This window comes from Oryctolagus cuniculus, chromosome 7 (genome assembly GCF_964237555.1).
Source record: "Oryctolagus cuniculus chromosome 7, mOryCun1.1, whole genome shotgun sequence".
Lineage (NCBI taxonomy): Eukaryota > Metazoa > Chordata > Mammalia > Lagomorpha > Leporidae > Oryctolagus > Oryctolagus cuniculus.
The window spans coordinates 93,791,871-93,818,195 of record NC_091438.1 but is presented as its reverse complement, the minus strand read 5'-3'; the positions used below and the strand labels follow the sequence as shown (position 1 = coordinate 93,818,195).

General features: G+C 40.3%; 1 long non-coding RNA gene across 24 annotated transcripts in view; it reads left to right on the top strand.

Annotated features, from left to right (window-relative positions):
- DNAJB4 (DnaJ heat shock protein family (Hsp40) member B4) overlaps window positions 1-26,325 on the top strand; it is a 43,065-nt gene that overhangs the window by 6,841 nt on the left and 9,899 nt on the right. For 3 of the 24 annotated variants that reach the window (XR_007924014.2, XR_007924012.2, XR_011390633.1), the window contains exons 2-5: window positions 16,627-16,731; window positions 20,605-21,099; window positions 22,515-22,584; window positions 23,447-23,688. The exons of 3 other annotated variants lie outside the window; for them this stretch is intronic. This is a non-coding gene — a long non-coding RNA (DnaJ heat shock protein family (Hsp40) member B4). Of the gene's footprint in view, window positions 1-4,453; window positions 4,595-16,626; window positions 16,732-20,604; window positions 21,100-22,514; window positions 22,585-23,183; window positions 23,276-23,446; window positions 23,689-26,325 lie in introns of those variants that run through there. 18 more of the 24 variants (XR_007924015.2, XR_007924013.2, XR_011390634.1 and 15 more) reach the window with 11 other exon arrangements.

The window sequence follows — 26,325 nt, the reverse complement described above, 5'->3', positions numbered from 1 at the left end:
TAGACCTGCACAAGCCAACCTAAACCAGTCAGAAACTTACAGCTAACCTCTAAGAACTTTCTACTAGAATGATCCAAATAAGGCTTCTGCTCCACCTTAATCAATGAGGTATTTTCTTTGCCTTGTTTCTGTATTTATGCTATGAAAGCCTTCCTCCTCCTCCCCTTTAGCACTGAAAAACCACCTTGAGTTTGGAGCTGCCCGATTCTTGAATCAATTTGAATCACTGGCTACTCAAACTCAAATAAATTTGTTATTGTGCCAAACTATCTTTTATTAGAACCTTATCTACTTTTCCTTAGGCCACACAGCAGTTTTTTGTTTTTTGTTTTTTTTTTTTGTTTTTTTTTTTTTTTGCCAGGCAGAGTGGACAGAAAGAGAGAGTGACAGAGAGAAAGGTCTTCCTTTGCCATTGGTTCACCCTCCAATGGCCGCCGCGGCTGGCGCGCTGCGCTGATCCAATGGCAGGAGCCAGGTGCTTCTCCTGGTCTCCCATGGGGTGCAGGGCCCAAGCACTTGGGCCATCCTCCACTGCACTCCTGGGCCACAGCAGAGAGCTGTACTGGAAGAGGGGCAACCAGGACAGAATCCGGCGCCCCGACCAGGACTAAAACCTGGTGTGCCAGCGCCTGCAGGCGGAGGATTAGCCTATTGAGCCGCGGCGCTGGCCAGCAGTTGTTTTTTAAGATTTTATTTATTTGAGAGGTAGAGTTACAGATGGAGAGAGAGTTGAGAGAGAAGGGTGTGCCATCCGCTGCTTCACTCCAAATGACTGCAACATCTGGAACTGGGCCGATCATGACCCAGGAGCATCTTTTGGGTCTTCCACGTGGCTTCAGGGTTCCAAGTACTTGGTCCATCTTCCACTGCTTTCCCAGGTCATAAGAAGAGAGCTGGATGGGAAGTGGAGCAATCTGGACTAGAGCTAGCACCCATATGGGATGCCAGCGCCACAGTAGAGGCTTAGCCTACTATGCCACAGTGTCAGCCCTTCATGGCACTGTTTCTTAACTGTCGCTCCCCCTCTTCGCGGAGGAATGATACAGGACCCTGCGCTGTTCTTTTGTTTGCTCGGCCCTTCCCGGGTTTGCTGCTGGTTCTTCCCGGGTTGGCTGCCGTCCCTCCACCTCCGTGGAGGGGCGGGCCCCCCTGCCACTTTCCCCACTTCCGTGGGGGAGCGGCACACCGCCGGCCGGCTCTCTCGGGGGCTGCTCAGATGTTCCTCAGGTGTTCCCCTTAGATGTTCCTCGTGCATGTTGTCTCTCTCCTGCTTTATAGTTCTCTTCCACCAATCCTAACTCTGCTACCCACACACCAAGTACGCTGCTCTCCTCCAATCAGGAGCAGGATCAGCTCCTCCAGGTTATTGGTCGAACTGGAGGCAGCTGTGTAAAAGTTGTTTACTCCTCTCCCAGCGCCATATTGTGGGAGAGCAGATGCACAGAATAAGTCTTAATTCCAGTAATTTAGTCTAGTCCGAGTTGCTCCCCACATTAACCAAGGACTACAAGCATCATCTAGGGAGCTTTTTATTTATTTTAAAGATTTATTTATTTATTTTGAGAGAATTACAGAGGAAGAGACAAGAGATTACCCATCCTCTGCTTCACTCCTCAGATTGTCACAACGACCTGTGCTGGGAACTTCATCCTGGTCTTTGGTGTGGATGGCAGTGGCCCAAACACTTAGACCATTTTCTACTGCTTTTCCCAGACCATTAACAGGGTCTTGATCAGAATTGGAGTAGCTGGGACAGGAACTGGCTTCCATAAGGGATGCCGGCATTGCAGGTGGTGGCTTTACCTGCTACATCACAGTGTCAGACCCTTCATTTTATTCTGTAGTTTGAAAAAAAAAAAAAAAAGCAAAAACATTTATTTGAAAGGCAGGTCTCAGACAAACACACACACACAGAAATAGGTGTCCCATCTGCTGGTTTACTCCCCCAGTCCCCAGTTGGTGTGCTTTTTAGAAATGCAGATATGTACAGATATATCTGCCACCTTGACCTACTGGAGCATGTGTTGGGAAGGCTGAATCCTCTCCTCTCCCCCCTTTTTTAATCAAGCATTATGCTTGATTCCTCATGCTCATGAAAGTTTAAAAACTTCCCTTTTTGGGGCCAGCATTGTGGCATAATAGGTTAAGCTACTGCTTGCAATACAGGCATCACCATATAAGCACTATGCCAGTCCAAGCTGGTCCACTTTCAATCAGCTCCCTGCTAATATGCCTGAGAAAGTAGCACAAGATGGCCCAAGTGCTTGGGCCCCTACTACCGTCTGGGAGACCAGCATGGAGTTCCTGAATCCTGCCTTTGGCTTGGTGGAATCCTGGCCAATATGGTCATTTAGAGAGAGAACCAGCAGATAGAAGGTCTCTCTGTCTCTAAGTCTGCCTTAAATTTTGTTTCCCCAGGTAGATTATAGTAAATTTTCAAGTACAGAGATCTTACCCTTTGTTTTTCCCCCTCTGTATAAAAAGAGAGCTGTTCAAATCCTGGGTATTACCCTTTCATTTGCCAAATATGGTTTAATGCTTTTATGTTGGTAAAAGTTTAATAAATACCAAATTGATTTTAAAGTATTTTCTACTTACCGTTTTCCTACAGAGCTCCATAAATTGTTGAATGTGTGGTTTTGAGCATTGGGGCCTTTTAAGCCAGATGACACTGAAGGAGTAGCTTTACTCAAACATTTCTTAGAATATCAGACTTGGAAAGACTTTGAAGATCATCTAATCTGTTTCTTTCATTTTATTGTGGAGGAAACTGACCCAGATTACTTGAGTGCCTTATACAAAGTTACAAGATTAATTGCAGAACCAAAACTCAATAAAAAAAAAGATTTTTTTATTTACTTGAGAGAAACAGTTAACAGAGAAAAGGAGAGCAGAGAGAGAGGTCTTCCATCCCCTGGTCATTCCCCAAGTGGCCACAATGGCTGGAGCCGAGCCCATCTGGAGCCAGGAGCCAGGAGCTTCTTCTGGGTCTCCTATACGGGTGCAGGGGCCCAAGCACTTGGGCCATCTTCTACTGCTTTCCCAGGCCATCAGCAGGGGAGCTGGATGGGAACTTGAAATGGTGCCCATATGGGATGATGGCGCTGCAGGCAGATGCAGTGCTAGCCCCAAGACTAGACTTTTTTTTTTATTTTAACGATTTATTTATTTGAAAGAGTTACACAGAGAGAGGAGAGGCAGAGAGAGAGTTCTTCTATCTGATGGTTCACTCCCCAGTTGGCCGCAATGGCCAGAGCTGCACCAATCTGGAGCCAGGAGCCAGGAGCTTCTTCCGGGTCTTCCATGCAGGTGCAGGGACCCAAGGACTTGGGCCATCTTTTACCGCTTTCCCAGGCCATAGCAGAGCTGGATTGGAAGTGGAGCAGCCAGGCGCCCATATGGAATGCTGAAGCTTGAGGTCAGGGCATTAAACCCGCTGCACCACAGCACTGCCCCCAAGACTAGATTCTTAATCCAATGTTTTTATATCATGAAATAACTTTTTATGAAAAAAACAGTGTTTCAGTTAATTTCAGATGGAGGTTTTCTGCTTAAGTACAAGGGGAAAAGGAATCTGCAGAATCAAAACTGTCTTGGTTTTTATAATCAGGATATATCAACAACATTTCCTTTTGGAAATAGATTATTAGCAGATTGAGAATCCATACCAGTGAAGTCCTTAACTGAATATGGTGGGTATGAGACATAGTGATCACTTAGAATAACAATCTTGTTGTAATTCTGTAGTGAAACTTTGCTTCTCTGTTCTGACATTTCCGTGTTTCTATTTAGAGCAGTGATCTCTTTGGAATTTGCCTTCTGGTGCTATTTGTTCTTACGTTGCTACATATTAATTAATATTCTCACTTCATATTTTAAAATTTATTTGAAAGAATGTATCCTTGAAAAGAAAAAGGAATTTTTTAAAAAAGATTTGTTTATGTGAAAGTCAGAGTTACACACGGAGTGAGGGAGAGAAAGAGATCATCTATCCTTTGGTTCACTCCCCAGATGGGTGTAAATAGCCAAGGTTGGGCCAGCCAGGAGCCAGGAGTGTCTAATGCATCTCCAACATGGGTAGCAAGGGCCCAAATACTTGGGCCATCTTCTGTTGCTTTTCCCACACACAAGAGCAGGGAACTGGATTGGAAGTGGTGCATCCAGGACTCAAACTGTCATCTACATGGGATGCCAGTGTTGCAGGCAGTGGCTTAACCTGCTATGCCACAATTGCCCCCCCCCCTTTTTTAAGAAAAGGCATCTATAGTTGTTATTCTGTGAGTTATCAGAATCATTGTGCCAGGTTGTGTAATTATAGCAACTAATAATACAATGCTACTTTTTCAAGATAGGACAGTATTTTTTTCTTAAAGCATGTGAAATTTTAAAGCAAATTTTTATCTAGGACAAACACTACATTTAGGTTATCCTTTTTTTTCTATTTTTCATATAGCATTTATTTTAAAGTTTTTATTCTGTTTGAAAGAGAAAGAGACAAAGATCTTCCATCTGCTGGTTCATTTCCCAGAAGCCCACAACAGACAGGACAGCCATGTCGAAACCAGGATCCCAGAACTCAATCCTAGTATCTTATGTAAGTAGAATGGACCTGTGTCCCTGAGCCACCACATACTGCCTCCCAGGGTGCACAGCAGCAGGAAGCTGAAATTGGAAGAGCGGCTGGGACTGGAACCCAGGCACTCTAGTATGGGATGCAGACATCCCAAGTGGCCTAGCCACTGCACCAAACACTGGCCTCCAATTTTATATTCTTTTTTTTTTTGTTTTATTTGACAGGTTAGAGAGAGAGAGAGAGGGGCAGAGAAAAAGGTCTCCCATTGGTTCACCCCCTAAATGGCTGCCACGGCCAGAGCTACATCGATCCGAAGCCAGGAGCCAGGTTCTTCTTCCTGGTCTCTGATGTGGGTGCAGGCGCCCAAGCACTTGGGCCATCCTCTACTGCTTTCCTGGGCCACCACAGAGAGCTGGACTGAAAGAGGAGCAACTAGGACCAGAACCCGGCGCCCATATGGGATGCCGGCGCCGCAGGTGGAGGATTAACCAAGTGAGCCGTGGTGCCAGCCCCACCGATTTTATATTCTTAATAACCTTGCTTCTTTTTTTTTTTTTTTTTTTTTTTTTTTTTTTGGCAGGCAGAGTGGACAGTGAGAGAGAGAGACAGAGAGAAATGTCTTCCTTTGCCATTGGTTCACCCTCCAATGGCCGGTCCAAGCACTTGGGCCATCCTCCACTGCACTCCCTGGCCACAGCGGAGAGCTAGCCTGGAAGAGGGGCAACCGGGACAGAATCCAGCACCCCAGCTGGCGCAACAGCTCACTAGGCTAATCCTCCGCCTTGTGGTGCCGGCACACCGGGTTCTAGTCCCGGTCGGGGCGCCGGATTCTGTCCCGGTTGCCCTTCTTCCAGGCCAGCTCTCTGCTGTGGCCAGGGAGTGCAGTGGAGGATGGCCCAAGTGCTTGGGTCCTGCACCCCATGGGAGACCAGGAGAAGCACCTGGCTCCTGCCTTGGGATCAGCGCAGTGCGCCGGCTGCAGCGCGCCAGCCGCGGAGGCCATTGGAGGGTGAACCAACGGCAAAGGAAGACCTTTCTCTTTGTCTCTCTCTCTCTCTCACTGTCCACTCTTCCTGTAAAGAAAAAAAAAAAAAAAAGAATCCAGCACCCCGACCAGGACTAGAACCCGGTGTGCTGGCGCCGCAAGGTGGAGGATTAGCCTAGTGAGCCATGGCACCGGCAATAACCTTGCTTCTTAACTATGTACTTTATAAAAAATATCAAGAGTTGTTTTTCTTTTTTTTTTTTAGTTGGAGTCTTTAAATGATAAACTCTTTCGGGCAGGAGCTATCTTTTTTTTCCTTTGAGATTAATATAATGCCTGGTGCCTAGTAGATGCTTATTAATCTCTTCATATATTCAATAAAAGTATTGAGCAATGTTCCAAGTGCTATAGCTATAATAGTAAATACTAATCAGCAAATGTTGAATGAAATAACAAATCACTTGGCAGGTACTCCCTATTTGCTTTCAGACAGCTATTTGTATCTGTTGAATTAATAACAGACTTTTAAGTAAAGGATTGAAAAGCCAGAATGAGAGAAGCTTAATGGTCAGATAGTTCATTCATTTATTAAGCCATTTTTTCTAGTTTCCATTGAATTATTTGAAATAATCTCATAAATGTTGTTATCCTAATTGTCATTTTGAGTCGTGTCCTTTTGTTGCCAAGAATAAAGGCCTCAAGTTTTTGGCCATACCACAAGCGGGGAACTTCATCTCAACTTATAAACCACTGAGTGCTCCTGACTGCTGGCTCAAAATTTCACATACCAAAGTTCTAGTTGTTTACTTTTCTGTTCTTTGCACTAAAGTGTGAGTTTCATAGCTCTACTTTATCTTAGCACTGCATCCCAAATGCATAAAATAGTATATGCCATTGAATACTTATTAGTAAATGTTACTAAATTGATATTGATCCCACTCAAAGTGGAATTCCCTTTCTACTCAGGGCCACAGTTTGCATCTTGCAGGCAACTCAAATGTAGAAATTTTCGACATGGGCTGATCTTGTGCAGTGGGCTAAGCTTCCACTTGAAACACCAGCCTCCCATATCAGAGCACGATTTGGGTCCAGGCTGCTATGCTTTCAGTCCAGCTCTCTGCTAATACACCTGCCTGGGAAAGCAGCAGAAGGTGGCCCAAGTGCTTGGGCCTCTGCTACCCACCTCGGAGACCCAGATAGAGGTCCTGGCTCCTGGCTTTGGCCTGCACTATCCCTGGTCATTGCAGCCATTTGGGAAGTGAGCCAGCAGATGAAGTCTTTGTCCTTTCCTCTCTCCCTCTGTCAGTCCAATTAATTAATCTGATAAAAAAAAATCTGCAACTCTGATACTCTCTCAAAAATTCTTGTCAGTTTGTTTACTAATGTTCTCCATCTGAACACATTTCACTTTCAGACTTTTACTTCCTGGCTTTATTCGTTTGTCAGATGCTTCTAGTAATTTTTTTTAAAGATTTATTTTATTTATTTGAAAGAGTTACAGAGAGAGGTAGAGACACAGAGAGAGGTCTTCCATCTGCTGGTTCACTCCCCAGATGGCCACAACGGCTGGAGCTGCGCTGATCCGAAGCCAGGAGCCAGGAGCTTCTTCCAGGTCTCCCACGCAGATGCAGGGCCCAAGAATTTGGGCCATCTTCTACTGCTATCCCAGGCCATAGCAAAGAGCTGGATTGGAAGAGGAGCATCCAGGATACAAACCAGTGCCCGTATGGGATGCCAGTGCTTCAGGCCAGGGCTTTAACCCACTGTGCCACAGTGTCGGCCCCTCCAGTAATTTTCAACTTTTGCTCCCCTTTATTTTTTCATTGTGCCTACTCTTTTAATCCATGACTCCTAATCATTTCAGTTGGATTTTGAAGTCTCATAAGAATCAATTCACCATTTGCTGTGTAAGAGATCCTGCCAAGTTATTTAACTTTTTTTTGAATCTCTTTGTTCTTTGGAATCCTAAACATTGTTATGAAAATTAAATGAGGTGAGTATGTCCAATATTGTTTATTACAATTAATGAAAACTATTATTAAATTATTTAAAAACCTAACAGAAATCCAGAGTCAGAGCCTCTAAGCCCATTGATTTGGCAGTTCAGCTATTTTAAGGGATACCCTTTTTTTTTTTTTTTTTTTTTTGACAGGCAGAGTGGACAGAGAGAGAGAGAGAAAAATCTTCTTTTTTCCATTGGTTCACCCCCAATGGCTGCTGCGGCCAGCGTGCTACGGCTGGCGCACTGCGCTGATCTGTAGTCCGGAGCCAGGCATTTCTCCTGGTCTCACTTGTGGGTGCAGGGCCCAAGCACTTGAGCCATCCCCCACTGCACTCCCGGGCCATAGCAGAGAACTGGACTGGAAGAGGATCAACCGGGACTAGAACCTGGTGTGCCGGCGCCACAGGTGGAGGATTAACCTATTGAGCCGTGGTGCCGGCTGGGATACCCATTTTTAAAAAATCTTTGTCCTCTGACATCCTCACCTTGTGTTAGATCCCCTGATGACTGGATAGTGGTTGCCATAGTTCCAAGTGTAAAGCAATTGTTATTGTTAAGTGGAAGAAGAAAGTTTATTGTATCAACATTCCCCTCATCCCTGGCCTCACCTAATAATCAGAGTTGATTATGATCAGAGTTGAGTCATAAACTTACTCTAGCAAATATCACACTTGCTTTTGAATAACATTCATCTCCTAGGGTGCTTTCCTAGTAATAGTTATTGTAACTACTGCTTTTGTGACTCCTAAGACTGAATCCTTGGGCTTTAAAAAAAAATACATTCACTCTAGTAATTTCTTTTAGTCTCATAGCTTTAAATATCACCTCTGTTCTTAAGTTTTTATCTTTTTAGACATTTTATTGGAAAGGCAGAGTAACAGGGAAAAAGTGACATCTTCTACCCACTGGTTCACTCCCCAAATGCCTGTAACAATTGGCTGGGCCATGGGGAAGCTAGGAGCCAAGAACTCTTATCTGGGTCTCCCATATGGGTAGCAGGGACCCAAGTACCTAGGTTATCACCTGCTGCCTCCTAGGCACATTAGCAGGGAGCTGGATTGGAAGTGGAAGCAAGACTCAATCCCAGGCAATCCAATGTGGGATCAGATTTCCCAAGTGGCAGCTTGCTGTACCACATAACCCACTCCTCAAATTTTTATTTTTCATCTATATTGCCATGAATACCAGTGTCATATCCAACTGCCTTCTACATGTGTCCATGTGGTTTTTTTTAAAGATTTATTTTATTTGAAAAAGTTACAGAAATAGGTAGAGCCAGATAGAGTTAGAGAGGTCTTCCAAGCACTGGTTCACTCCCTAAATGACCGCGATGGCCAGAGCTGAGCTGAGCCAAAACCAGGAGCCAAGAGCTTCTTCCGGGTCTCCATGTGGGTGCAGGGGCTCAAGGACTTGGGCCATCCTCTACTGCTTTCCCAGGCCATAGCAGAGAGCTGCATCAGAAGTGGAGTAGCCAGGACTCGAACTGGTGCCTGTATGGGATGCCGGCTCTTCAGGCTGGGGCATTAACCTGCTGTGCCACAGTGCTGGCCCCACGTGTTATTATTCTGATTATCTCAACCCTTCATTATCTTCCTACCATCATTCTGATAGCCACACTAGCCACCTTGCAGTTCCTGAAAAATGCCTGGCATTCTCACTTCTAGTTTTTTTGTTTGTTTGTTTGTTTGTTTGTTTGTTTTTTGACAGAGTGGACAGAAAGAGAGACAGAGAGAAAGATCTTCCTTTACTGTTGGTTCTTCCTCCAGTGGCCGCTGCGGCCAGCGCGAGCCAGGTGCTTCTGGTCTCCCACACGGGTGCAGGGCCCAAGTACTTGGGCCATCCTCCACTGCACTCCTGGGCCACAGCAGAGAGCTGGCCTGGAAGAGGGGCAACCAGGACAGAATCCAGCGTCCCAACCAGGACTAGAACCTGGTGTGCCGGCACCGCAGGCGGAGGATTAGCCTATTGAGCCACGGTGCCGGCCGGTTTTTATGTTTGATACCTCCTACAGTCTACCATGTATGTGGCTTTCCATGATTCAGGTTGTAGTACAAATACCATGTTTTCTATGAAGGCATTTCTAGCCACCCCATCTAAAATGTTAATCCTATTATTTCTCTTTCATCTTTTATTTTTTTCTTCTGTTACCACATAAGATATTTTATATAACATTTTAAAATATATATTTTTTTAGTTACATCTCTCCTCCCCTTCCCTACCCTCAACTAGAATAAAAGGATAAAAGGGACATTTTCCTTTTTTTTTTTTTTTTTTTGAAAGGCAGAGACAGATGTCCCATCTGCTGGTTCACTCCCCAAATGTCAGCAACAATCATGGCTAGGCTAAGCCAAAGCCAGGAGGCAGGAATTCATTCTTGGTCTCTCATGTAGGTGGCAGGGATTCAAGTACTTGAGCCATCGCTAGCTGCCTCCCAGGGTGCACATTAGCAGGAAGAAGGAACAGAACAGAACCAACCAGGACTCCAACCCAGCCACTTGGATATGATGTGCGGGCTTTCCAAGCACCAGCTTAATTGCCCTCCTCAAATATTCTATAGCTTTATTAGTAACACAGCTATGGACACCTTTGTTTAGTTTAAATACGGATAATCTGAAATCCTAATTCCCACATTTGGCTGTTTGACAAATTGTAATGATTCTACTGCTTAAGTTTACCAGTTTGTTTATATTGTATCATAGTTTTGGTGCTTATAGTTACTTAGCTCTTCAGTTCATTCACTCAGTAAATGTTTATTGACCATCAGTGTATTATAAAGGCTTTGTTCCATTAGTTGTAGAAGAACAATTATAAATCAGGATTCCTCAGGGAAGCTAAAACCCACTGAGGAAGGCATGAGAAAACACACACTTTATGTAGGGTGACAAATGATAGAGTTGGATATGAGCAAAAGTGTGGAGCTTAAAAGATCAAGGGACCTGATCTAAGCCTGAGTTAACTGGAAGCCAACCAGAGACTGAGTCGCAAAGCAAAAGAAGCCAGGTGAAGAAGGGCTCCTCATGTGGGTAAAGAGGAATATATCTACACACAAAACACAGCTGTCATATACAAAGCAAATGTCACTTCAACAGTATTACCTTTGGTGCCTATATACTTAATATGGCTTGAAATAATTTTTTTAAAGATTTGTTTATTTGAAAGGCAGAGTTACAGAGAGTGAGAACTTTTATCTGCCGATTCATTCCCTGAATGGTTTCAATGGCTAGGGCTGTTCCAGGCCAACCCTAAGAGTCTGAACACCATCCTGGTCTCCCATGTGAGTGGCAGGGGCCCAAGTACTTGGGCCATCTGACTGCCTTCCCAGGCACAAAAGCAGGAAGCTGGATTGGAAGCCAAAAAGCTGGGACACAAACCAGTACTCATATGGTATGCCAGCATCACAGATGGTGGCTTAACCCACCTATACCACAATGCTGGCCCCTCAAACTAATTTTTAAACTAATCATAGCTAACACAGAAGATTCTTAGCAGTTGACCCTCATTGTTTGCCAATTGTGTACTTGTGAATTCACCTACTTAATAAAATTTATTTGTAATCTCCAAGTCAGTATTCCAGATGCTTTTGAGATCATCTGAGTCTTATGAATCAATTGAGGTTGAACAAGGCAGCATTTTGCCTAATTGTGTCAGCTGTCATACTGTAAACAAAAAGTTTGTTTTATGCCAAATTTGTTATGTTTTTGTCTTTTTTTTATGATTTTACTATCAAAGATGACCCCCAAGCACAGTAGCATTTCTTTCTTTCTTTTTTTTTTTTTAAAGACATTTATTTGAAAGAGTTACACAGAGAGGAGAGGCAGAGAGAGAGAGAGGTCTTCCATCCGATGGTTCACTCCCCAGTTGGCTGCAATGGCCGGAGCTGTGCCGATCTGAAGCCAGGAGCCAGGAGCTTCTTCCAGGTCTGCCACGTGGGTGCTGGGCTTAAGGACTTGAGCCATCTTCCACTGCTTCCCCAGGCCATAGCAGAGAGCTGGCTTGGAAGAGGAGCAGCTGGGACTAGAACCGGCACCCATATGGGCTGCCGGCGCTTCAGGCCAGGGCACTAACCCACTGAGCCACAGTGCCAGCCCCACATGGTAGCATTTCTAAGCACAAGAAGACTGATATGCCTGGTAGAGAAAAATACATGTTTGATAAGCTTCATTCAGCCTTGACTTAAAGTGTTTTACCATAAGTTCAATATCAGTAAATCAGCAATGCATACTAAGTAAAATGTCTTTAAATAGAAGTACACATAAAAGGAGTTATGTGTTGATTGGTTGATGAGAATAATAGACTGGCATGAACGAAATCTGTATTTCCCTTAGGAATTATGATTTCGAATTTGCCAACTCAGCATCCACTGCAATTTTATAGAACATAACTACAGCAAATAGTGAGAATCAAATGCTTTCAGGGCAGACTGGATTTTGGGAAACAGCCAAAATCAATGGCTTAATTTTATAATAGTTGATTAATGCTATAGAACATACTGGCTCATTTTTATGTATTTTAATACTTGTATTTGTCAGAATCATAGTTAAATCTCCATAGTTGCAGTAGCTTAATTATACCTTGCAGGATGCAACTTACTGTAAAGATAATTCATAATTGAAATTTGGTACTAATTTAAATGAAACAATTTTAGAGTTGTAAACATTTGGAAAGCTAATCAGACTTGCTAGATAATCATTTTGTTGCATTCTTGGCTAAGAGTTGCTAAGGGACCAGTGAAACAACATCTTTCTTCCCTCACTTCTGTGCGAACAACCTTTTTTATCTTGTACCACTTGTCTTGCTCTGTTTTTTTTTTTTCTTAAAAATTTATTTATTTACTTAGTTATTTTAAAGGCAGAGTGACAGAGATCTTCCAACCACTGTCACTCCCCACATCCCCAAATGCCCAGGCAAGGCCAGATCAAGCCAGAGGTAGAAGCTAGGAACTGAATCCACACACATTAGCAGAAAGCTGGATCATAAGTGAAGAAGCTGGGGCTCGAACCAGGACTCTGACATAATATATTGGCATTCTAAGCAGAGGCTTAACCCACTGTGCCACAACACCTTTTGTCTTGCTGTTAGGAGCTGTTGATTTCAGTTTGGGGACAGACACTCCCTTCTTTCTGATCAGCCATTTAAAATGCCCTCTCTGGCCATATATGAGAAGAGAAACTATAGAAAAAGAGGGCAGTGAAAAATCACATAAATTCCTAGTTTTCTAGTTTTTTCTTTTTTAAAAAATATATTTATTTATTTATTTATTTATTTATTTGAAAGAGTTACACACAGAGAGAAGGAGAGGCAGAGAGAGAGAGAGAGAGAGAGGTCTTCCATCCACTGGTTCACTCTCCCAACTGGCTGCAGTGGTTGGAGCTGTGCTGATCCAAAGCCAGGAGCCAGGAGCTTCTTCTGGGTCTCCCACGTGGATGCAGGGGCCCAAGGATCTGGGCCATCTTCTACTGATTTCCCAGGCCATAGCAGAGAGCTGGATCAGAAGTGGAGCAGCCAAGACTCGAACTGGTGCCCATATTGGATGCCAGCACTGCAGGCGGTAGCCTTACCTGCTACGCCACAGCGCAGGCCCTTAGTGTTTTATTTTCAACATTATGAAAGTCTATATCAACTGAATGTGTGTAAATAGAGCCATTCCCACTACTTTAAATGTAAAGTATTGTTAAGAAGAAATTCTTATCTTTTGTAGATGAAAAATGAAATACTTTAAAGATTTATTTGAAAGAGAGAGAGGGGGAGAAGGGAGAGAGAAAGACCTTTTAATCACTGGTTCACTCCCCAAATGGCTACAAAGGCCAGGGCTGGTCAAGGCTAGCGCCAGGAGCCTGGAACTCCATCTGGTTCTCCCACTTGGATGACAGGAGCCCAGTTACTTGGGCCATCTTCTACTACCTTCCCAGATGCATTATATTATCTAGGAGCTGGATCTGAAACAAAGCAGCTAAGACTCCAAAAAGCACTCTTGATAGCAGAGATATGGGATGTATCACAAGTAGTGGCTTAACTTTCTGCCCATAACACTGACTCTGTTATACTGTATTTTTTTTGGAAGTTTTATTCATTGTGATTAAGTTTTGGACTCCTGGAGTGTGAATGACTGGTGCTGCTGCTTCTCATGTGTTTGGTTTTACTTTCATTGTTACTTTTTTTTTTTAAAGATTTATTTATTTATTGAAAAGGCAGTTACAGAGAGGCAGAGGCAGGAGAGAGAGAGTGAGAGAGATGGAGAGGAGAAACAAATACACAGATGGAGAGACGTCTTCCATTTGCTGGTTTACTCCCTAAATGGCTGCAATGGTCGGAGCTGGGTGGATCCAAAGCCAGGAGCCAGGAGCTTCTTCCAGGTCTCCCACATGGGTGCAGGGGCCCAAGGACTTGGGCCATCTTCCACTGCTGTCCCAGGCCATGGCAGAAAGCTGGATTGGAAGTGGAGCCGCCGGGACTCCAACCAGCACCCATATGGGATGCCGGCACTGCAGATGGAAGCTTTACTCGCTGTGCCACGGTGCTGACTTCCTATTATACTATTTTATAAGTGAAAATTAACTTCTCTTTAGAGTTATAAAGACTTTATTTCCCTAAGTGCGCATATGGGAAATGTGTATATATGATGTGATAAGTTCATATGCTGGGATTAATGAAAAATTGCCTGATAGCACTGGTAATTAGAAGGAACCACTAGATTTGCATTATCTAGTATAGTAGCCACTAGCCATGGGAGGCTGTTAAGTTCCTGAAATGTGGCTGAATTGAGATGTTGTGTAAGCGTAAAATACACACTGAATTTCAAAGACTTAATACCAAAAGAAATGTAAAGTATCTCATTCATAATTTGTATATTGATTACATGTTGTAATGACATCTTGGGTTTATTAGATTAAATAAAATACATTACTAAAATTTATTTTACATGTTTCTTCTTACTTATTAAAAAATTTGTATTTAGAAAACTATAACTTAATATGTGGCTTGCATTTGTAGCTTGCTGTACATTTCTGTTGGACAGCACTGCCCTAGATTATGTGATTCTTCAACATAAGTGTTATAATCATTCAGTTGATCAAGACCTATTTAAAATAATCTAGAAATTCTATGATTTCTTATGGTTATCTAATGCAATGTTGAAAATTAGTATAAAGAAGGCTACTTTAAATGATTTCAAAGCACCAGGAAAGTATCTTAGCTCACTGTAGTTTCAATAGTAAGTTTTTTTAAAAAGGCATATTTATTTATTTGAAAGGGTTGCACAGAGAGAGAGAGAGAGAGACAGAGACAGAGAGATCTTCCATCCCCTGGTTCACTCTGCAGATGGCCACAATGGCCAGTGCTGGGCCAGACCAAAGCCAGGAACTTAATCTAGGTCTCCCACCTGGGTGCGGAGGCCCAAATACTTAGGCCATCTTCCACTGCTTTCCCAGGTCATTAGCTGGGAGATGAATCATAAGTGGAGCAGCTGGGTCTCAAATCAGCGCCCACATGGGATATGGGTACTGCAGGTGGAGGCTTAACCCACTGCACTGCAGCACTGACTCCTAGGATACATTTTATATTTCACAACAAATCAGTTCTGCACTTCGGAAAAGGGAAATAATTTTTTAATATAAAATATTTCTGATTCCATAGTATCTGCAGATAACTCTAGTAATTTTTATAAGCTTCTTAAAGCAATTTTATTTTACCTTATTTTTTAAAAGCCTGTAATTTAAATTTTCTGAATTTCATTTTAAATCTTTTAAAAAAACAGTAAATCAATAAAATAGTGTGTATATTCTGTTGTACTTCTTTGTTCAGGGTAAGTATAATAAAAATGGCCACAATGGCCAGGGCTGGTCCAGGCTGAAGCTTGGAGCCTGGAACTCCATCTGGGTCTCCCATGTGGGTGATAAAGATCCAAATACCTGGGCCATCATCAGCTGCCTATCAAGCACATTCAGCAGGGACCTGGATCAGAAGCCCAGAGTAGCTGTAATCTACACTCATGGAATGCCAGCGTTGCAAGCAGTAGCTTAACCCGTCGTTTAGGTGTTCTTATGTGACACACAACTGTATTAGAATCAAAGAGGTCATTAAAAGTTTCTTATCAGCACATTTACTTTGCTGAAAGCATAATTAGCCTGTACCTTTTTGAAAGTGTGGTTCTGGGGGCTGGTACTGTGACGTAGTGACGTAGTGGGCTAAGCCTCTGCCTGTAGCGCCAGTATCCCATATGGATGCTGGTTTGTGTCCCAGCTGCTCCTCTTCCAATCCAGCTCTCTGCTATGGCCTGGGAAAGCAGTAGAAGATGGCACTCGCATGGGATACCCAGAAGTTCCTGGTTCCTGGCTTCAGATCTGCCCAGTGTTAGCTGTTCTGCCCATTTGGGGAGTGAACCAGCAGATGGAAGACCGTTCTGTCTCTCATTCTGTCTGTAACTCTGCTTCTCAAATAAATTAATAAAATCTTAAAAAAAAAAAAAAAGCCAAGATACTGAGATTTGCGCCTTCTAGCCAAAATAACCACCCACCTCAGTGTGGAACTTTTGGTATGATTTTTGAAGTAGAACTGAAGAGGGATGCTTCCCTGCCCATCCTGAATAAAGTATAGCCCATCACCATCAATCTCTTTAAAGCACTTAAATTGTCCTGTATATTTATTAACTTGTCTTCCCCTGTTGGAATATGAATTGACAGACAGCAAGAATATTGTCTGTTTAGCTTATTGCACCTGAAAGAGTGTGACTCATGATACACTCTCAATAAATATTTGCCCAATTATTGAGATTTCTTTTTCTTGAGAAATGTGCACTGTGAGAACAACCATCCTTTAAAACAGTTTATTTAACCCATGTTAATGCTATAAAATGAGCACTCAATTGGTATTGGCTACTTGACTCCAGATACAATGAGTCCAAACTATAAAATTTCCTAAAAAATGATAATTATAGTTAAAGGGTTTAATGTCTTAAAGACACTTAAGTTTATATTTCTGTCTTGTAATCTAGATGGGTAAGAAGTGAATCTCTTGAAATTTCTCTTTTCTCCCTTGAAGTTGCATTTGTAACCATGACATAATTTATAGGTACTATTACTACTACACTCAAAGTCTGAAGACCTCCCCAAGAGTGAGAATTCAGAGTCTTGAGTTCCTAACTTACATCAAACATTTGCTGTACAGATATCTATGGTAAGGATGCCTCTTGGGGCTTGAGGGTTTTTAATGAAACTATAACATGTAAAGGCAAGATATATTCCATTGTTAGATGGCTAACAGTTTAATTTTATGTACTCATACAATCTTTTAAAAAATTTTTTTTATTTAAAAGAGAGAGAGAGGTCTTCCATCCATTGGTTCACTCCCCAAATGGCCACAATGGCTGGGGCTGGGCCAGGCAGAAGCCAGGAGCCAGAAGCTTCTTCTTGGTCTCCCATGTGAGCGCAGGGGTCCAAGGACTTGGGTCATCTCCTACTGCTTTCCCAGGCTTTAGCAGGGAGCTGGATTGGAATTGGAGCATCGAGGAATTGAACTGGTGCCTGTATGGGATGCCAGCATCACAGGGGGAGGCTTAACCTGTCACGCCACAGGACCAGCCCCTAGATATAAAACAGGCCAAATATTAGAAGAGATACTGCCTAGTACTCATTAATTTTTGGTTAATACTGGAAGCATATTACTGTTAAAGCTTCCTAGCACACTATTAGGTTGTAGCTGTGAAAGACTCTTAGAAAAATCTAGTCACTTGTTTATGAGGGGTGTGTGTATATTTACAGATAATATATATGTATATATTATGTAAGTGAGGAAACATGTGTTTTATAAGCTGTAACTGCATACAATAGGTTTTTTTCTAACACTGTGAGATCAGACAAATTCAAACATAAAGATCTGAAAAGAAGAAGTGGGCAAGGAGCATGATCTTGGAAGATGCTTGAGACTTTGGTGGTGAATCTGTTAGTTTTGAAATGTTTGATGTCAAGTAAGAATTCTTAAGTAGAAGGAAACTGCCAGTAGACCTCTAAGTGGTAGCAAAATCATATTTATAGCTTAAAATAATGAAAATTATTTATATGTATATGTCATAATATAAATTTATGTGCTTTCATATGTATTATTTGATTCTCAGCAATAATATTTTGAGTTAGGAATGGAGTAAAATTAAATGATTTACCAAAATTCCTCGCCTGTTAACTAGCAGAACTGAAATGAGAAATAAAGCATTCAAATTCTTAAGTCTTTATTCTCTGCCTTTTTTTTTTTTTTTAAAGATTTACTTGATTTATTTGAAAGGCAGAGTTACAGAAAGAGGTAGAGACAGAGAGAGGTCTTCCATCCTCTGGTTCACTCTACAATGGCTGTAACAACCAGGGCTGGGTTAGCCTGAAGCCAGTAACTTAGAGCTTCTTCAGGGTCTTCCACATGGGTGCAGAGGCCAAGCACTTGGGCCGTCCTCCGCTGCTTTCCCAGGCACATTAGCAGGGAGCTGGATCGAAAGTAGAGCGCCGGAACTCCGGGTTCTAGTCCCGGTTGCTCCTCTTCCAGGCCAGCTCTCTGCTGTGGCCCGGGAGTGTAGTAGAGGATGGCCCAAGTGCTTGGACCCTGCACCCGCATGGGAGACCAGGAGAAGCACCTGGCTCCTGCCAACGGATCAGCGTGGTGCACCGGCCGCAGCACACTGGCCGCAGCGGCCATTGCGGGGTGAACCAATGGAAAAGGAAGACCTTTCTCTCCGTCTCTCTCTCACTGTCCATTCTGCCTGTCAAGAAAACAAAACAAAACAAAAACAAAACAAAACAAAACAAAACAAAAAAACAGAAAGTAGAGCAGAGGCCAGCACTGTGGGTAAGGCCGCCATCTGCAGTGCCGGCATCCCATGCGGGCGCCAGTTCAAGTCCTGGCTGCTCCACTTCTGATCCAGCTCTTTCTGCTGTGACCTGGAAAGGCAGTGGAAGATGGTCCAAGCCTTTGAGCCCTCCACCCACATGGAAGACCTGGAAGAGGCTCCTGGCTCCTGGCTTCAGATCAGCGTAGCTCTGGCTATTGTGGCCAGTTTGGGAGTGAACTAGCAGATGGAAGACCTCTCTCTCTGCCTCTCCTCTCTCTGTGTAACTCTGACTTTCAAATAAGTAAAAAAAAATCTTAAATAAAAAAAAGAAAGAAAATAGAGCAGCCAGGACTCAAAACTCTTTAACCCTCTTTGCCACAGCTCTGGCCCCAAGTCTTTATTCTTTAATTTATTCTTTAGACATTTGTAGCCCCTTTATGCTAGTCCTTTAAGAGGAATGGAAGATTCAATAATAAATAATAGTTTCACCTATCATCTTTCAAGTAATTCAGTATTACTGAGATATGTGAAGTGTCAACAAATTAAGTCTGGGAAGATCTTCTGATTCCAAAATCAAAGATACACAGTTTAAAAATATGAAGATTGAATTGGAAATGCAATGAATGGAACCTATCTGGATTTTTAATGATTTTAGTTTTTAAAAAGATAAATAAGGAGCAAACATTAACTGGAATATTTGGGTAGTGCCACTTGGACAGCTGTGTGTGTGTGTGTGTGTGTGTGTGTTAGCTTTAGTCACTCTTAGGAAATACCAGAGGGAACCTATATATGAAGAAAGGTGGTTTGTTTAGCTAATAGTTTTGGAGGCTGAAAGTCTAAATAGCGTAGCCTAAGTTCTGTTAGGGGCCTTCATGGTGGAAGGTGGGAGCGCATGCAGAAGGAAGTGATCATATAGTAAATTAGCAGAAAGCAGAGAGGTGAGTGGGCCAGGCTCAGGCTGCTTCTTTTATTTTTAAAGATTTATTTATTTTATTTGAAAGGCACAGGTACAGAGAGAGAGGGAGAAACAGGGAGAGAGAGCTTCTATCTGCTGGTTCACTCCCCAAATGGCCACCATGGCAAGGGCTGGGCCAGGCCAAAGCCAGGAGTTCCTTTGTCTTCCGTGTGGGTGCAGGTGCTCAAGCACTTGGGACATCTTCTGCTGCTTTCCCAGCACATTAGCAGGGAACTGGAGAGGCCAGGAATGAAACCGGTGCCCATTTTGGATCATTATACCACAATGCAGGTCCCATAATTTTCTAATATGAATCATTATGTAAGAAATCTCAGGATTAAATGTAACCCATTTGAGATTTAACATTGGCAGAAACAAAACAAAACAAAAAACCTTTTTTTAGACTTACTTATTTGAAAGAGAGAGAGGGAGAAACAGAGGGTCTTCCATTCCCTGGTTTACTTTCCAGATGACAGTGGCAGCCAGGGCTGGGCCAGGCTGAAACCAGGAGCCAAGAGCTTCATCCAGGTCTCTCACATGGTTGGTGGGGGCCCAAGCACTTGGGCCATCTTCCTCTGCTTTTCCCAGGCCATTCACAGGGAGCTGGATCAGAAGTGGAGCAGCTGGGACACAATCCAGTTCTTGTATGGGATGCTGGTGTTGCAGGCAGTAGTTTAACCTGCTATACCACAACACCAGCCCCAGTAGAAAAATTATAAAGAAATGATTATAAAGAAATGATTATAAAATAAAGTCATACTCTGTAAAAATAAATTCTTTACATTTGTTATTAAAACATAGTATCCCAAATAGGAAAGCTTGATTAAAGTTGTTGAAACAATATAAATATTATTACACCTTTTACTTAATTCTGGCCCATGTCTCTCTAAAATAGAATGACACATTTCCACTCAGTATATTATTAAGCACAAAAACTTTGTTGCACTAACTTTTGGTAAAATAATAAGTTTTCAGGAGTGGTTGGAAACATTTAAATCATTTCTATAAAATACATTGTAACTTGCCATCAGAGAGAATATCCCGACTCTACCATGAACACTCGACCTTATAAATTCTAAGTATTGAGAAGAATCTGATTCTTTGTAATTTTCTTTTAATAAAGAATTGTGTTTTCCTGAAATCTCACCAATGTTTAAGCAAAGTAAAAATTTCTAAATGCAAACACTAATTTTATATATCTTTGTTAAAATTATTATAATGACCTTTAATTTAAGAAGGAAGATGTCAGTGACTGAATCTCATTACTTTTTGTGTTTTTCAGATTTTCTGCTACACATAGTGAGGAGGGTACTTCCAAAAAATTCATGGAAAAAAGGGAATTAAAACAAAAGTTTTTTGGTGCAAAAAGATTTTGAAATCCAGGCATAGTTGTTTTTTATAATACAAATTTTCCATCCATTTTTTGAAGTACTGTTGTACACATAAGATTTACATGTGATTTCTGAATAGTTTCCAACTATTACTATGGAGATTTTTTTGGTTTATATTTCTACTTTTAAAAATACGTTTATTAAATAAGCTTTGATCACAGCTCTTCTTTGCTCCATTTTCCCTTAAGGCTGCCAGTACTGGCCCCTTTACATACTCTTCCTATTTTTGTTGTGATAATTATTTACAAGGGATGACATTTGCTCCCCCACAAAAAAATTACTACTCTCACCTCATACAAACTTGGATGACCAAAATTCAGTGTAAGGTGATTGTGTAATGGATTATCAACATAGTAGAGGAAACATCTCAGTTTGAAAAAGTGAAGGTAAGAGTAAAATATCTCCAGTGCACTGTGTATGTTTAATAATATATCTATGGATCAGCTGATTGTGTTTGTAGTGAGAAGACATGTATATATAATTATTTTTGTCTTTTATAAGTTCTAAGGATAACTTTCTAGCTGTAGCATTTACAGGGCTTTAAAATCATATTTAATAGTTTTTGATAACTTTTTGCCAAATATTTGAAAATATTATGTGAAACGTCTAGACTTTGGGTTCTAGAATCATTTCATAGTCAAATCTTGATAATGTTTCTAACTCTATAAATGACTGAATCAGATAAGTATCATTTTTCTCCCCTCCCAGCATTAACCACCAGAACAATCTCAGGTTTTTCATAGACAGTTCTTAGAAGGTAATTCTATAATTAGGTGGGTTTTTTGTTTTGTTTTTTTACTCTAGATGCTAATCTTTGCACTGGATTCCAATTTGACAATATGCCTTTTTAAAGTAGAAATCTTAGAGTGACTTTGCAATATTAGCATTTTTTTCTCTAAGATTTTTGGATTTGAAAAATATGTGTTAATACTTGAGCATCCTTGGTAGAACTGAAAAAGTAGCTAAATAGCTGCTGAATCTCTGTAACCCACAAGTAGGCTAGCTAAATGTTAGAAATTTCTAACACCAAGGTATTTTTAAAGTAGAGAATTTTGAGAAGTAGAAAATCATAGCTGTCAAGACACACAAAGATGAACATTCAGAAAGAATTGTTGAGTCATCTTTGCTTGATATAGAGAGTAGGCGTTCCCATTTTTTTAAAAGATTAACACATCATCATCATCCTTTCATTATATTCTAAACATAATATGTACATTTTCTTTTTCTCATAAAAGAGCTGTTTAAGATTACAAATTCTTCAGAAATTTAAGTACAGGATAGAACTTTGTGCAATTCTTTTGACCTTTTATTGTTAATCCATCTTGCCAATATGATTAGAAGTGGGAACATTTCTGAAAAAATGAGAAACTATATAGGAGGTAAAAGATGAGTTATATAAATTGAAATAATGGCTCATAATTATACAAAATATGTCATACAACAAAAGGCAGGCATCAAGAGGGTATTTAAATGCTATGATCTAAACTTGATTATTAAAAAAAACCCTGAACTTTAGCAAATGACCATAAATACTCATAGAAAAAAGGATTAGAAGGAAATTTAACAGGGATTACCTAAAATGGTATGATAGGGAGAATTTAATTTTGTTCTTTTTTTCCATGTTTTCTAAAATCTCCAACAATAAGTGTATATTAATAATTAGGAAACATGTGTTTTTAAAAGAAAAAATACTTATATTACTGCCCCTTAAATAGCATACTTAGATTTTTAAGTTGATCCAGCTAAGGTCTTAAAAGGAAACTGAGCATGTACAATCTGTAACTTGATACTTTTCTCCTAGTTTTCCTGCAGCACAAAAATTCTTTAAATAGTGACCCTAGGAGTGGGGGCCTCATTCTGTTTTAGTTGAAGTAAGTAAATTCAGTTATTAAACTTTCACAAATAAATACTAGTATGGTAGAACTGTTAACTCATGCACAGTATGAAAATCTAGTTAAAATCATTGGCTAATGTCGTATGTAAGTCCATTATTTTAAAATACTGCTCTTGAATTTTATGATAGCCTTTTTACAGCATGAAATTGGCATGATAACTTCCTGGCATTTCTAATTGATAGACCTCAGGAATTTTGAAAATTATGCAAATTGTTTGAAATTTTTAATTTAAACATTTAGCACTGTATATTTTATAATATTAAAAAACTTGAAATTGAATTTAAAATACCTAAGCTAAGTGCAGGAGTGCTTTCATTTTTATAATACTTTACCTTATTTTAACGTGGGATGCTTAATGGCTATTTCATTTTTGCTGTTTTTACACCTAGAATAGAATAAATAAATATGTAGTTATGACATTCTGCATTGAAATACTGTGTTTTTAAAATCCACTTGGCCTCTTAGATAGGAAACAAAAAACGATAGAGCCAGAAGGAAAATGAATAGTTAATCGTGGAGGAGGAGAAAACATAGCTCAGTACTTTGACTAGAGGCAGCTGGGAAAGTGACGTCCTGTAGCATTTGCTGTTCTAGAAAGTACAGAGACACGTAGTGAAAATGGGAGGATCTAGAAGGAGGCCGGCTCCCGTGTAGTGTATATTTATCTGTAAGTGAGCTGTTGGGGAAGGAATTAAATACAGAGACGCTGTCTGCTTGCTGGCTTAAGACAGCTAGCTCCATTGCTGATTTGCTTTAACTTTTAAAATACCCAGCTGGGTTTATTTTTCTTAGAATCATTGTATTGCTAAGCCTGGGGACGCTGTTTTCTTTTACAAAGGGAAATCTAAGTTCATTTCAAGGCATTCGAAATGGGGAAAGACTATTATTGCATTTTGGGAATTGAAAAAGGAGCTTCAGATGAAGATATTAAAAAGGCTTACCGAAAACAAGCCCTCAAATTTCATCCGGACAAGAACAAATCTCCTCAGGCAGAGGAAAAATTTAAAGAGGTCGCAGAAGCTTATGAAGTGTTGAGTGATCCTAAAAAGAGAGAAATATATGATCAGTATGGGGAGGAAGGTAAGTATTCTGTGTATATCTTGCAGTCTCTTCAGCTCTCTTGCTCTTATGCGCTCGCTCTCTCTGTCTCCCTGTGTTTATTTTTTTGCTTTCTCTCTGAGGCTTCTGATTATTATTAAATTGGATTCTCAGACATATCAAAAGTAGGAAGATAAATAATGGATAAAAACCAGATTTCAACCCCGATCATATGAATGAGTATTACATAGCTATGAATGAAATGTTCTTGCTTGCCTTTATTAAAAATTTTAGCCTTTTGTATTGTACATATTCTACTATTAGTCTTATGGTGTTCACATTGTACATTTTAAAAGAAACTGTAAATTCTCATACCCTTTAATGATTTGTGTCAAAAGTCTTATGCAACCTGTTTTGTTTTCTAGTGAATTTTGTGCCGTAACCAATAGTCTTTAGTCATTTGACATCTTAAGATTGGCAGGTAAATTTCAGGAAGCTTATATTTTATTCATAAAAACAAAAGGAAGTTTTTAGCCTTTCTTACAGCAAGGCTAGCTTAGACTGAACAAGACAGAGTTGTCTCTCCCAGAAGCAGAAGGCGCAGGCATTTAGCTTCTAGTTGTTTTTGGCATTCTGCCTGGAGAGGAAAGAATTTTCCTGATGTCATAAAATACCAGAACAAGTTTTTAGCTTAATTGTAAACAATAATTGTGTGCCAAGAAAATGAAATCTCAAAAATACAATTTTTGACCTAAAATGGCCACCTAGTTAGAACAATTATTGATTTTCTTTTATCTAACAGTTTCTTATGAAATTTTACTATCTAGGTATAGAGGAAAAGTATGACAACTTTCCTTTTCCTCTGCTGCCATACTTTTGTTTCTTGCATTGTGAGATCAGAAACGAGGGAACACAGTAAATAGGAACAATTTAAGATTATCTTTTTACCATCTTGGATTTTAAATTAATTTTGTTCACCATCTCCATATAAATATGGAGATGACTATTTTAAATATGACTATTTTAAATATGACTATTTAAAATTGCTAATGAACAAAAACAAAAAAATTTAATTTCCACAGGTCCTGGGATTTCGAACTTTTAAAACCAGAACTAAAATATTTTATTAGTTTTTCCCACAAAATATATTTTAAATCATGGTACTTATGAAAACTTTTTTGTTATCTCTTTGCTTCCTTTATTATATTTAGTGTCTAATTTTCATAATTAGAAATATATCCTTAAAATATAGTCAAGCAGTGACTGTTTTAAATTAAACAAATTAAATATAGCCAAGCAGGTGATTAAATATAGAGGGTTTTTCCTTCTTGTTTCGTTCCTCTTTTTGGTCTGTGATTTGCCAAAAATTGAAATTTATGCTGCTGGTTTTGGGGTGGTGAGTACCTGTAGTCAGGTTCTTACAACTAAATATCAAAAAGGGCAAACAGTGGGCATTTCAATCTTCCAGGTTCCCTATAGCCATGCTACTGGAAGTACCACGATTTGATTTCCTTTCAAAAACTAGGCAGTACCATGACTTGGTTCATGTGAAATACTCCTGTTAAATGTATGACTCTTTTTGAAGGAATTATCTTATAATTTTATAAAGAAATTCACAATCATGCAGCACTATAAATTCCCATAAAAAGCACGTATCCACTGCTTTAAGTCTAAGATAGTTGGCTGCATCTCATGGACTGCACAAATTTATCTGTGACTAAGCCATAGGAGTCAGGGTTTATTAAGGATATTTGTCTTCAAAATTTTCTAGTCATTAAATGGTACATTTTTCTTGAGTTAACAGTACCTTTTAATAATGCTTTTCTTGATTCCCCCTCTTGTCTGATTATTACTTATCGTTACTAGTGAATGAATTTTTGAAAACTAAACCAGGATCATCTATATACCCTTAGTTGCTTTTTGTTCTTGATGCAGATAAGCAATAAGAGGAGGATACGTTTTTAAAACATTCAAATGTATTTTTCAGAAATATCACTCTCTAGTTTACTTGAAAATATGTCAATAAAAGTTAGTTGGCTTTTTTTTTTTTTTTTTTAGAATTACTCTTCCTTCACGGAAGAGTATTATATTTATTTGCCTTGTGTTAAGACTATCTCATTCATTCTTTAAAAAATCCAGGGCAGGCATTTAACCTAGTGGTTAAAACACCAGTTAATATAACCATGTCCCACATAGTGACCTGGGTTTGATACCTAGCTCTGACTCTTGACTCCAGCTTCTTGCTGATGCAGACCCTGAGAGGCAAAGATGTTGGCTCAGGTAATTAGGTGACCTGGATTGAGCTCTTGGCTCCTGGCTTCAGTAGGCCCAACCCTGGTGGTTGTAGGTATTTGGGGAGTGAACCTGCAGATGGGAGCGCTTTCTCTCTGTCTAGCCTCTCAAATAATTTAAAAAAAAAATCCTTTTATGTACACTGTGAAAATGTGGAAAATGTTTTTTTTCTCCTTGCCTTTCATTGATCTGTTTTTTCCTGTTGGCCTCGTTCCATAGGTTTCTCCAGAAGTGGCAAAACACTGAAATTTAGGAGTGAAGATAATTTACCTAACACTTTTTCTTTTTCCTTAGAATCATTACATTCTTAGAGCTAGAGCAATGGAAACAAGGAAACATGAACTGAGGATTATGAGTTGAATTGCTAAATTTATATGTTTAGGAATT